Here is a 14,323-nt window from a genome sequence, read left to right on the forward strand (position 1 = left end):
TGTGGGGACTCACCTCAGCACTACCCATAAGCTGAGACCAGCACAAAACAGATAGCCACTAACTACGTGTAGCTTGAGTACTTGAAATGTGGCTAATTCGAATTTGAGATGAGCTCTAAGTGCAAAATACACACCAGATTTTGAACACTTAGTACAAAAAAAAAAGAGTATAAAGAATCTTACAATAATTTTATATTGATTATATTTTGAAATGATTATTAGATACACTAGGTTAAATAAACATTTTATTAATGTTTCACCTGGTTTTTTACTTTTAAAATGTGATTACTTCTCTATGATCTTCCTCCTAACCCCTCCAACCTCTATACAGTACATATTTGAAAGTTTCAGTGTGGGGAAGAATCACCCGGCAAGCTTGGGTGAATGTGGATTTCTGAAAAGATTCTGATTCCGTCAGTCACAGGGCTCAAGGATCGGTAACATCCCCTGGCCACTCTCACACGTTTGGCTGGTGAACTACACTTTGAGGGGCATTGCTTTATTGTACTGTCTGATAGATATATGGTGTGAACCACATATGTAATTTAAATTTTTCTAGTAGCCACATTTAAAAATCATTTCACAATATATTGGTTGGACCTACCTTTAGGAAGCATGAGGTAAATCTAGTCCCATGCCAGAGAGAATACATGCATCAGAGCGGATCGACCTCTTTCATCTTCATGTTATTGTTCTGAAGGAAGGGTTTGGCACAGCAGAATCTCACAGGCAGATCAGGAATATATCCATACTAAAGCCACTGCATGATTTTCCGAGGAGGCAAGAAGCAGACAGTCGTTAGGGTAAGGAAAATTGAGTAGGTCAGGGGAGAGAGTGAGCAAAGAAGAGAGAGGCTGAGCAAGACATGAGAATAATGTCTCACACAAATCTTTCTTCATTTCTGTGCACATCAACCTCAGTACTCTGAAGAGCTCATCAGCTTCTCAGGTTATGCACTCCAGGGATCAGATGGAATTAAAATATTCCTACCAGCAGGGTACACATGGAAGAACAAGGCCACCTGAAATTAACCAGCCTGGGCTTCTGCGAAATTATAGTCCTTCGACAGAAACCCGCAAGTCCCCTTGAAAGGGTATCCAGCATGGAGTGGCAGCGTCACTGACTGGGGGGGCCCAATTCCCAGGGCTCAGGGCAGTCTTATAACCCACGCTGTGAAGCCAGCTCGGCAGGCTCCCCTTGAGAGCCATGCTCCGGCAAGGAATGCTGCCTACTATCTTCTGAAGTGGGTACTATTTATAACTCCTATTTTAAAATGACGATATAAAACACTGAGGGATTAAGATCACACAGTAAGTGGCAAAGCCAGGATTCAAACCCAAACAATCTGGTTCCAGAGCCACTCTTGGCAATGAGGCTCTACTCCCCCACCAGATGACCAGTATTGGATTTGGGTTCTGACCTATTAACCCCTCATCATCATCCACACACACCACACACACACACCACACACACACCACACACACCACACACAGACACCACACACCCACACCACACACACCGCACACACACACACCAGCACACCACACAGACACCACACACACCACACACACACCACACACACCACACACACACCACACGCGCGCACACACACACACAGAAATATACTCATCCTAAGATATACTCTCAAACATACATTTCAATATCCTTCAAAGTCAAGCAGCTCCCTCTAAAAGAAGCCTGGGGGTGGGGGGGGCGGGAGGAGGCAGTGTGGGAGGGGCCGGGGTGGAGGAAGGTAGCCCGTTGGGTGGATTAGGCTTGTTCTATCTAACCACAGGGGAATTATGGAGGAGCTGTGGCTGGCCCAGGCCCAGCCCGAACCCACCTTCTCTTGAACAGGGATGATGTGGAAACTCCACTTTGCTCATATGCAAGGTTATCTGGGTGACCCAAGGCCAACCAGGCTGAGTTCTACCCCAGTACAAGGGTTAAATGGGGAGGATGGAGAAGCAAGCATACATCAATGCTCCCTGCAGGTTGCCTACAAGCCTCCAGATAATGCAGAAGAGATTCTGGGGATTCACATCATCAAAGGCAATAATAGTGCTTGCTTCAACTTTTCATTTTCAAAAAATATCAATATTGGGCGCCTGGGTGGCTCAGAAGGTTAAGCATCTGCCTTCGGCTCAGGTCATGATCCCAGGACTCTGGGATTGAGTCCCGCATCGGGCTCCCTCCTCCTTCTGCCTGCTTCTCCCTCTGCCTGTCTGTCTCTCATGAATAAATAAAATCTTTAAAAAAAAAATTCAGTATCTGCTCAAGAGCCTGTGATCAAGCATTGAGCAAACATGTATAAGTGCTTGCAAGATTCACTTAGTTGGTTTACCATTCATTGGAATCATGATTGCTGCTAAGGTGGTTTTGATATCAGTTTCTTTTGCATTTTTTTTAAAGATTTTATTTATTTGACAGAGAGAGATAGCGAGAGAGGAAACACAAGCAGGGGGAGAGAGGGAGAAGCAGGCTTCCCACCGAGCAGGGAGCCTGATGTGGGGCTCGATCCCAGGACCCTGGGATCATGACCTGTGCCGAAGGCAGTCGCTTAACGACTGAGCCACCCAGGCGCCCCTCTTTTGCGTTTACTCTTACACACACATTGTTTCATCTATACCCAAAAACAATCGGAGGTAAACTACATGTTGAGCACAGAGTAGGTGGTAATTCTGCAAAATCATCCAAAGATCGCTCTTCATCTGACATCTTATTTACTTAATTTTAATCATTTTTTAAGATTTTTTTTAAGACTGTATTTTTATTCATTCATTCATTTTTTTAAGTAGGTTCCGCACCCAGTGAGGAGCCCAATGCAGGGCTCAAACACATGACTCCAAGATCAAAAGTCACACACTCCACCAACTGAGCCAGACAGGTGCCCCTAAATTTACTTACTCTTATATAGTATATCAGGATGTCTCTAGAACTTGACAAGTCAATGTTTAAAAACAAAAACAAAAAACGATCAAAAGGGACCACAGAGTGATGATTATATTCAACTAGTGTTTTCATTTACTGGGAATAAAAATTATCCACACATTAGGTGTTAATTTTTAGAAATGCTTGCAAATAGCCACCTGAAACCTTACCTAATTTAGAAACAAAATTCCAATTACAAAAAAAAAATTTGTAGTATCAGTAAAACACGAAACCATTTATTCTCTTTTCATTTTTTAAAGATTTTATTTACTTGAGAGAGGAGGGAAGTGGGGAGGGAGAGAGAGAGTTTAAGAGCGGGGAGGGGGGTGGGTGTAGGCAGAGGGAGAGGGAGTAGTAGACTCCCTGCTGAGCAGGGAGCCCTACACAGGGCTTGATCCAGGACCCTGGGATCATGACCTGAGCTGAAGGCAGACACTTAGCTGGCTGAGGCACCCAGGTGCCCCTGTTTTTTTATTTTATTTTATTTTATTTAAAGATTTTTTAATTTTTTTTTCCTAAAGTAATCTTCACATTCAACATGGCGTTCCATCTCAAAACCCTGAGATCCGGAGTCACATGCTATGCCGACTGAACCATCCAGGTGCTCAAAAAAAATTGTATTTTAAATAAATTTTAATACAAACTTTAAAGGACACCTTGGTGGCTCAGTGAGTTGGGCATCTGCCTTCAGCTCAGGTCATGATCCCAGGGTCCTGGGATGGAGCCGAAGTCAGGGTCCCCACTCAGTGGGGAATCCACCTCCCCCTCCCCCTGCTCATGCTTTTTCTCAAATAAAATCTTAAAAAAAATACAACTTTAATAATTTGTCAGCCAGAAGAATTTTTCACTTTAACTATTATGTACCATGTAGAAACATTAAACTATTTTTTAAATCCCTAAGGGAGTTACTAAGATTACATATTATTACTCAGAAACAACCGAGAAAGGAATCTGTCATTTGGGGGGAAAAGAAAAAGTTTAAGTACACTAGCTTTAGAAAAGCTGATTATTTTTTCAATGTAGCTTTTTTTTTGGTATGCTGCATACTGAAGAAAAATTTTAAATTACAGAAAATCACAAGCACCTGGGATCCCATGCAGAATGACTTTCTCAATTTGATATTTCTTCTAAACATTTACTTTCTTCTGTAACATTTCAGCATGCACAAGATGTAGCTATTACTAAGGTAGGCCCTCAAGAGGTATATATTCTGGCCTGCCTTCTTACAATATGAACCTGGCAACTCATTACCACTTTGGGGGGTTTTAATATTCTCAACTGGAACAGGGGAGTCTGAACCACAGCATGAGTAAGTATCCTGGCTGTGCTTCCAACGGGCCAAAGTCCTTGCTGAACATGCAGATCCCCAGGCCCCAGCCCTGGAGCTATGCTTCAGCAGGTCTGGACAAGCATACATCATCTGTACTTTTTCAAGGCTCAAGGTGACTCTCACAAGCCAAACGGACTGAGCATCAAAGACTAGAACCGATCTGTTTGTCCTACAGCTCTCTGAGCATCCAAAGCATTAGTGGCCAGTTGACCACAGAGACTGAAGGCAGACGCAGAGGTGCAAAGAAGCCCACTGTCCTCTTGGAGTTTTGCTACTCAAACATAGGATGTTTACCATGAGCTCAATTTAAGGGTTGCTATATACTTGGGGCACCTGGGTGGCTCAGTCGTTAAGCGTCTGCCTTCAGCTCAGGTCATGATCTCAGGGTCCTGGGATCGAGCCCCACAGGAAGCCTGCTTCTCCCTCTCCCACTCCCCCTGCTTCTGTTCCCTCTCTCGCTGTCTCTGTCAAATAAATAAAATCTTAAAAAAAAAGTTGCTATATACTTTGTTCTAGAGGATGTGGGAGTTAAAATAGTATCAGAATTTCCCAGGCGCCTGGGTGGCACAGTTGGTTAAGCATCTGCCTTCAGCTCAGGTCATGATCCCGGGATTCTGGGATCAAGTCCCAAAGATGTTTATTCCAGAGAGAGCGTGTGGGAATAGGGAGAGCATGCACGCGTGAGCGGGGGGAGGAGCAGAGGGAGAGAATCTTCAGAGCTTGGAGCATGACTCAGGGCTTGATGTCATGACCCTGAGATCATGACCTGAGCTGAAACCAACAAGAGTTGGATGCTCAGCTGAAGAACCCAGCCACGAACCACCCCCCCATTTCATTCTTGTAACAATTCATTTTTATTATTATATCACGACAGTATTGGTCCATGATGGATTAAAAGGTAAAAAGATACAAAGGTAAAAAAATAGTAAAAGATAACTATTGTCTTTTACCATGAACAATTTGAGAAACATAGGTGAAAACAACATTAAAGACTGGAGAAAACAGGGGCACTTGGCTGGCTCAGTCAAGTAGAGAATGCAACTCTTGACCTCGGGGTTGAAAGTACTAGCCCCACTTTGGGTGTAGAGATTACTTAACATCTTTAAAAATTGGGGAAAAATAGTGTTCAGCTCTACCAACTGCTCTGAGAAGCCAAAGAAAAGGTTTCCCCAATTTCTGAACTTGGCAGGACCATCATCCATGACCTTCGGCAATGTACTTTTGGGGGACTGATGAGGGCGAAGTCCATTGCATGAGGCAGTCTACCTGAGTCTGGCCTCTCATCTGAAGGACCTAAGTTGAAGCCTACCTCACAGCTTACCCACTGTGAAACCACAGGCAAATGACTTTAATCTACGTTTCCGTTTCATGGTTAAATCACAGATGACACTTTCCTCAAATTGCTACAAGCATTAAATGAGAACTAAATGAAATTTTAAACATTTTATATAATAGAAAGAGAACATGAGTGGGGGGAGAGGCAGGAGAAGCAGCAGCAGATTCCCCACTGAGCAGGGAGCCCGATGCGGGGCTGGATCCCAGGACCCTGAGATCAGGAGCTGAGTGGAAGTCAGATGCTTAATGGGCTCAGCCACCCAGCTGACATTAAGAGTATTCTAAAATCACCGTTCTCTCTTGTTCAAGAACTTTCTCAGTGAAAAAGTAGCAAAACAGTTGTTACCTAGAAACAAGCAAAGGCTTTTTTAATACTAGGAATACTAAGTATTTAGGCTCCGGAATTCCTCAGAGATTGTGTGAGACGGTATTGCTAATAATGAAAACCTGAAAATAATCTAACAATAGGGGTTAAGTCCTATACAACATTTATTTTTTTAAAGGTTTTATTTGACAGAGAGATAGCGAGAGAGGGAACACAAACAGGGGGAGTGGGAGAGGGAAAAGCAGGCTTCCTGCTCAGCAGGAAGCCGGATTTGGGGCTCGATTCCAGGACCCTGGGATCATGACCTGAGCTGAAGGGAGACACTTAATGGCTGAGCCACCCAGACGTCCCACAACTTTTACGTAAACTCTATACCAACGTGGGGCTGGAACCCATGACCTGGAGATCAAGAATCCTATGCTGTACCAACTGTACCAGCCAGGAGCCCCAAATTCTATGTAACTTAAAGATGTAGTAAAATTTTTCAATGGGGTGGAAAATGTCCACCATTACAATAATATTAAAGTTAATTCCATTGCACACACAAAAAAGCATACATGTAGGGGTGCCTGGGTCACAGACCATTTTCTTTTGCATTATGAAACGTAATCATGGGAGCGAGATCTCATGTCAATATTCACAAGTTCAACCCATAATCAAAGGGGAGGATATTCTATCCAGATGAGGGCCATGGGGATCATCCCAGAATTCTGCCTAAAACACTGGATTCTTTGGGTTATAGAACGTTTTCTTATGCCTGTTACATTTTTAAGATTTGACAGAGGGAAAGCACAAATGGGAGAAGCAGGCTCTCTGCTGAGCAAGGAGCCCCAAGCACAACTCCCAGGGTCCTGGGATCATGTCCTGAGCCTAAGGCAGAGGCTTAGCCACCCAGATGTCCCAGATTGTTACATTTCCACAATATAAAATGCTAATAAAAATGTGAAGTCACAATATAAATGAGCACTGCCCCTTGATGTCAGTGCCCATGCTTGCCTTTCTGTAATTCTGTTCGTACCAAAACTTATATAATCAAGCTGCAGTCCACAGATTTCTAGGTCTCTGTAGAAACGTATTTCAGTGTCCCTAAGAGTAACTGAAACGTTCTCCAAACTTTGACTATCATTCACATTAAGAAAACACATTCTCAAATGCCGCTTTGTGGCCCAGTAAAATTGTTTTCCTAATGCATGCATGGGTCACCAGCTGCAGTGAACAGCACTGCTCTCTAAGGGAGGTTCCAGGTTTCTACCGCTCATTGGTACATATTAGCAGTACGATTAGCAAACAAGCCACTTCAATGCATTGATGGTCTCAGACTAAACTACAAGTATGTATGTTTTGGCTATTTTTATAATCTGCAGGATTTAAAGAATATACTCCGTAAGAAACTAAATTTTCTTAATTTGAATCTTAGTGCAAATAAACTTCATAATTAAAAGCAAAGATAAATCATTCCCCCAAGCCTAAGTCTTGAGGCTTAGGACACCCCCAGGTAAAGAGAAGGATGGCTGACGAAGGGGACAGAGTGTGAAGAATGTAATTGTTTTCAAACAAAAGGTCTCACATATTACTGAGCCAACCTACTGGTGCATAGCATAGTAACAGAAAAATCGTTTTTCCTATACACAGGTGTATTTTGGGAACGACTGGGTGGGTCAGTTGGTTAAGCATCTGCCTTTGGCTCATATAATCTCAGGGTCCCAGAATCTAGTCCCTCATCAGGTGTCCTGCTCAGTGGGAAGTCAGCTCCCCCCTCTCCCTTTGCCCCTCCTCCCCCTGCTCATGCTCTCTCTCAAATAAGTAATCTTAGAACATGTCTATTCATGCAGGTGGTCATGATGTTGACAAGGATGCGAACACATGACCTTCATGCAGCGTAAATGTGTGTGCCATCCCTTATAGACCCAGCTTGCTTCTGCTCCAATGCCTACTCTTGGGAGTTGTACCTGATATATTACCAATTTTCATGCTTTTGCTTCTTGGGCAGGAATCATTTGTTCTTCAAAGTCTTGTGAGAAGACATGGCGAGAAACAAGTCAACCACCAAGCACGTAAACAGTATTACAGGTCACCCAGGAAAAGTGAGCTACGTCCAGAAAGGAAGCAAACAGCAGATCTGTGTGGAGATGGAGATGTGGAGTCCAAAGCCATGTCTATCATGGACACACTACCTGCCTGCCACTGGGCTAGTAACTTCTGCACCTTGGTGTCTTCATTTGCAAAATGAGAAATACTGGCCTTAAATACTTTAAAAACTGATGAGGATCAATTAAGATCAAGCAAGGGGCACCTGGCGTCTGCCATCGGCTCAGGTCAGGGTCCCAGGGTCCTGGGATCGAGCCCCGCATCGGGGTCCCTGCTCAGCGGGAAGCCTGCTTCTCCCTCTCCCACGGCCTCTGCTTGTGTTCCCCCCACCAAATAAATAAAATCTTAAAAAAAAAATAAAAAAAAAGAACACCATCTGAGTGTTTTATAAGGCATTACATGAGTCATCAAGGCTGTGTTATAGCTAGGTGACAAGGCTTCAAATTGTGGCACCAGTGAGGGCTAAGGTCTCTTGGGGACAGGATTCTGGGGGTGCAGTGGCTTCAAGGGAAGGTTAAGTTTCAGTTAGGCCAGGACCAGAGGGGAAAAAATGGCACAACTGAAACCAGGAGATATGACTGCATGCCTACTAGAGTAGCTGAAACTTAAAAAATAGGCAGTAACAAGTGTTGGTGAGGATGTGAAGAAACTGGAATCCATTCTCAGGGTGTGCCACTTTGGAAAAGTGGTTCCTCAAAATGTTAAACACAGAATCATCATTATGACCAAGGAAGTATACTTTTAGGTATGTGTAGCAGAGAAACGAAACATGTCCACTCAAGAACTTGTGCATGAGTGTTCGAAGAGCCAGGAATGGGAACCCAAGTATCTAGCCATATACTGGAATATTCTTCAACCAGAAAAAGGAATGAATTACTGATACATGCTACCAATAAACCGTGAGAACATTATGCGAAGGCAAAGCCAGTCACAGAAGGCCACATAGGATTCCATTTCTATGAAGTGCTCAGCACAGGCAAATCCAGAAACGGCAAACCTCTCTGATGTGAATGTCACAGGCCAGTGGTTGCTTGGGGGTTAAGGGGAAAGAGGGAAGGGAGTGACTAATGGGAATCTAGTTTCTTTTGGGGAGGATGAAAATGGTCTGAAACCATACAGTGATAAGGACGGCACAATGCTGTATTGGATAAACCACTGAACTGTACACTTTAAAGACATCCTGATGTTTAAAAAAAAAGTAAATAATGGCCACGAGAAATGGGTCAAGGATCTTCTCATAGGTGGTCTACAGGTGTGATAGGAGGCCATGAACAGCACTGCCAGGGAGGGGAAGAGAAATGGGATGGGAGAGAAGCACAGGCGCTGCCCCCAGCAGCAGGTATGTGTGCCAAAAGGGCTGGCATTGGAAGCAAAAAGGAGGCGGTGCGAGAAATGTTGAGTCCACAAGATGCCAAAACTCACTGAGCAGGATGAACCAGAGGAAGAGCAGGTTCCTTAAGGATCTGTTAGGACACAGCCTGGGTGGCTCAGTCCGTTATAGGGTCCTACTCTTGATCTCAGCTCAGGTCCCATCTCCAGGACTGAGTTCAAGCCCCGCGTTGGGCTCCATGCTCAGTGTGGATCCTAGTAAAAAAAGGATCTGCTAGAATGTAAATCTTGGGAAGGAGGGATCTACCAATCTGTTCCTTCTTATACACCAAGTACCTAAAAAAAAAAAAATCTGATGAACAAGGTTAAAAGTTAGAAGTACAGTATATTTAACTGGACTTGGACTCTTCCTCCCGAGATGATTATCAGAACAGTGGGAGAAATTTGTAAATCAATGCATTGCCATGATATACCCTGATACTTGTATTGGGGTTGCAGAGCAAAAAACAGGTACTTGACTGAAGTACTTAGGGGTGTCGAGCCAACAATATTCTCAAATGAATCAGCACGGTCAAAGACATACAGAATAAAAAATCAAATGTGGCAAACGTTAATAAATGGTGAATTGCAGTTTTTCTGTAAGGTTGAAATTTGACCAGAAAAAGGCTCGGGAACCCCTATCTGCGTGCGCGCACACACACACACACAGTTGAGCTGTATAATAGATCATTAAAACTTCCAACCTATAAAAACAGAGTATTTGGGCCAACCATACATTCCAATGAGCTTTCCTAATTGCACATCCCTTCAAATCCTCTTCAAATAGGCTCTTCAAATAGGATTCCCCAATGTGTTCCTAGTTAAGAAGTTAAATCCAAAAAAAGTTAAATCAAAACCCCACCACATTCCCATGGCGAGTTAGATTTTTTCTACATCACATGGTTTAAAAAGGGAATTCACAAAAAAACAAGCAGTTAAGACACAGAATTAGCCCGTAGATTGCTTTCCCAAATGCAAGCAGGGCCAACAGCCTTGTCCTGCCTGCTGTAGGGACTTACACTTGGGTCAACATCTCAGGCTCCCACAAGCGGTCCCAGACCAGCAGGACAGGCATCCCCCACTCCGGAACTGCTGCTTCACAGGCTGCATCTAACAAGATCCCCATCCCGCCCCTTAGTTAGCAAACTGAAGTCTGAGAAGCTCTGCTTGAGAAACTGGTTCCAACTGCAGGTCAGAACATCATTTACTAAAATTCTAAAACTTAACGGATGAAGGCAATCCAGCCTGTAGTGTGTTACTGACACTTGCCAGATCCGAGGCGCCATCCGCTGCCATGGATTGCAGTGGGCTGCATGGTCCGCCTTTGCCCACCACAGGGCTTCCGCATGGCTGTTCCTTCTGAAGGATGCCCTTTCACCCCTTCAGATCTAAGCTCAGATGAGCTTTCCCTGCCCAGAGTAGCCAGACCTCTTATTAAAAGCTCTCATTTTAGGAGCACCTGGGTGGCTCAGTCCGTTTAAGCACCTTGATTTCAGCTAAGGTCACGATCTCAATTCCTCCAGCAGGCTATGCTCAGTGGGAGGCCTGCTGGAGATTCCTTCGCCCTATGCCGCTGCCCACACAGATTAAAAAAAAAAAAAAAAAAAAAGGCAAGCTCTCATTTTAATCTACGCCTTTAATCAAATTATCATCGAAAAATAACCACTGTTAATCACTGTTATACACCTAAAAATCACACAGCTATGTTAACTTCATGAAGCTCACAACTATTGTATTAGGGTATTTCATGCCAGGGTACATTAACAAAAACACCAAACCCCCACCCCAAAAATCTCCCACATCTCAATGCAGGATTTGGGGTGGAGGGGCTTTCCTCTCTCCTGTGACTTAGGGATCCAGGATAACATCTCCATGACATCAAAAGGGATGGCTGCCTGCAGCAGGTGGTCTAAGGGAGTTACATGGCACCAAGTGAACTGCAAAGAAGTCTGGAATGTGGAGGGATCACATGGACTGTTCTGATGAGGTTTCTGCCACTGTTAACTCCAGTGCTGGCCCAATGTGTGGCAGGGACTATCTGTAAAACAAATGGTTACCTTCCTCAACACCAAATCAAGTGCCACGGGAGAAAGTAGGTTAGTGGACCTGCATCTACGTAAGTAAAAGCAAGCCCTTTTGAAGAAGTTTAAGTAAACATATCAGAAAAGAGTCTTGAGGGCAATAAGCTTTTGATTAAAGGGAAACTAGGCACACCAACTGGACCGAAAAATTCTTGTGTTTTTCTATGCACAGCTGCGAAGGTATAATGAAGGCCTGGTTAGTTCTGGTGAAGATCTTTGGTATTTTCCATTATCAACAATGATCTCTTCCTGTCATTTTTTGAAGATTTTGAGAGAGAGAGTGTGAGAAGAGAGAGGGTCAGAGGGAGCAGCAGAATCCAGTGAGCTGGGAACCCGATGCGGGACTCTGGGATTATGACCTTAGCCGAAGACAGTCACTTAACCAACTGAGCCACCCAAGTGCCCCTCTTCCTGTCGTTTAACCCGAAGAAATAAAAACTACCTTGCTTTTTTAAGTTATTTACTACAGAGTACTTCTTTTATCTATAAAATGGAAGCCTGTTTGGGGCATGTGGGTGGCTCGGTTGGTTAAGCGTCTGCCTTTGCCTCAGTCATGATCTCAAGGTCCTGAAATAAAGCCCTGCATCGGGTTCCCTGCTCAGTGGGGAGTCTGCTTCTCTCCCTCTGCCCACTCAAAATCTTAAAATTCCACCTGCTGCTCAAGCCTATGAAAACTCTCAAACTGCTTCTAGAGTTTGAAGGATACTTAAACTACCCTGTTTACAAGTTTTTTTTTTTTAAGATTTTAATTTATTTGAGAGAGAGAATGAGAGATAGCACGAGAGGGAAGAGGGTCAGAGGGAGAAGCAGACTCCCTGCTGAGCAGGGAGCCTGATGTGGGACTCGATCCCGGGACTCCAGGATCATGACCTGAGCCGAAGGCAGTCACTTAACCAACTAAGCAGCCACCCAGGCGCCCTACAAGTTTTTTTTTTTTTTAACTGAGCTCAACGTCCAATGTGGGGCTTGAATCCATGACCCTAAGATCTACAGTTGCACGCTCTACTGATTGAGCCAGCAGTAATTTAAATAAACGACATTTCAAAAACTACCAGTCTCCTGGGGTACCTGGTGGCTCTGGTGGTTAAGCATCCACTTTCAATACAGGTCATGATCCAGGGTCCTGGGATCTAGCCCCACATAAGACTCCCTTGCTCAAAGGGGAGCCTGCTTCTCCCTCTCCTGCTGCCACTCCCCCTGCTTGTGCTGACAAAAATGTTTTAAAAAATTGGCAAAACACACTACCAGTCAGTCACCTTCTAAAATTACATTTCCATTAGTAACATTTATTACCAATGGGTAAGACAAGAAAGCAAGAACAGTTTGTAATATTCCACTAGTATCTATATACCAAATACCAATTTTAAACCACACAAGTTTGTGTTGGTTCATCAAGACAATTTACTTGATCTTATAATTGGCGAATTTAGTTTTTACTTTATTACCTTGATAAAAAAATATTCCTAACATAACTGAGTATTTTAAAAACAAAAGTACCTTATTTAGTTTTCCTTATAAAATGATGGTTTCAACCTGGGATAGGCTGTTATGCTCTGACAACAAAGACACCTTTCTCCATATCCTGCACCTTCTCCATCTCAAGTCTTGGGTAGTTATAGTTATTTGCTTCATCTCAATCTGTGGGAGCTCACAGGAGTTAGAGATGGAAACAGCACTTACTGTGTGTAGCGGCAGGGCAGAGATTGAGATGAGTTTTGTGCAGACAAGAAGTGAGAATTTCACTTACAACAGGCGGGCACACAGAGCGCACGTGCAATGCACAAACAGGACAGCAGCACACATTATGATTGGCGGATACACGAACTTCCCCTGCCTTTTCTAAGATGCAAAGGGAGCTGCTCCCAACACAAACCTACCTAAATTCCAGTAAGCTATTGTCACTGCCTCCGTAGACCATTCTCCCGACCATAGACTCAAATATGCCAACAGGGGGAGCTACTGATGAGCCTCTTCCTACTTTCCAGACACCAAAAGGTAGATTTTAAGTCTCTCTTTCCCACTCAGAGCCCCAACACTTCTACCTTGCCTCGGAGGCTCTCCATCACTCTGGGGGTGCATGTGAACCCCAGCACGACCTGGTCAGTAGCAGCTGAAGGCAGACTTTCAACACTTCTGGAAGAAAGCAGTGGATACATGAGCTCACAGAAACAGAATACTCCTGGACCTACAGCTGTTACCATGACTATGCCAAGTCACAATATACGCAATTCCTAGAAATGGAAACACCGTTAATTCCTAATCCAAATGTTTTAACGAAGCACCAGTTTTTTTTTAAAAGATTCCACTTACTAAGAGTGACAGCAAGCACAAACAAGATGAGGGGCAGAGGAAGAGGGAGAAGCAGGCTCCCCGATGAGCAGGGAGTGGGGATCATGACCTGAGCCGAGAACAGACTGAGCCCCCCAGGCACCCCTCTTAAGAAGCAGTATTTTTACAAATAAGCAATGCAAAAAGGTCACCAAAGAATGATTTTTATTAGAAGTATGATAGAATAGTCGGGGAGAAAAGTACCCTTTCAAACCACATCATTATGTTGTGACCTACCTGCTATTTGTGGCTAGGAAGCAAGTTCAACCACAAGCGGATGGCAGTGCTTTTGGCCACTCAAGGCGGCCTGGGAGTTAGTCTTGCAAATTCTACAGTACAAAATAGCGTGATGACCCCAGCTGGTAAGGTCTCGCTCAAACATTTCTCAGCAGGCCAGATCTAGGGAAGCTGTATCACTTTTCTCAATGAACCGTATCCACAGAACTACTGATGAACTGATCGGAGTCAAGAAACAAATGCTATGCTTTTGACACCTACACGGTTCAGAACAGCTCATTACACAAAACGGAAAGCCAA

This window comes from Eumetopias jubatus, unplaced genomic scaffold (assembly GCF_037043125.1).
Source record: "Eumetopias jubatus isolate StellerSeaLion01/CBP00866 unplaced genomic scaffold, mEumJub1_p1.0 scaffold_14, whole genome shotgun sequence".
NCBI classification, from domain to species: Eukaryota; Metazoa; Chordata; class Mammalia; order Carnivora; family Otariidae; genus Eumetopias; species Eumetopias jubatus.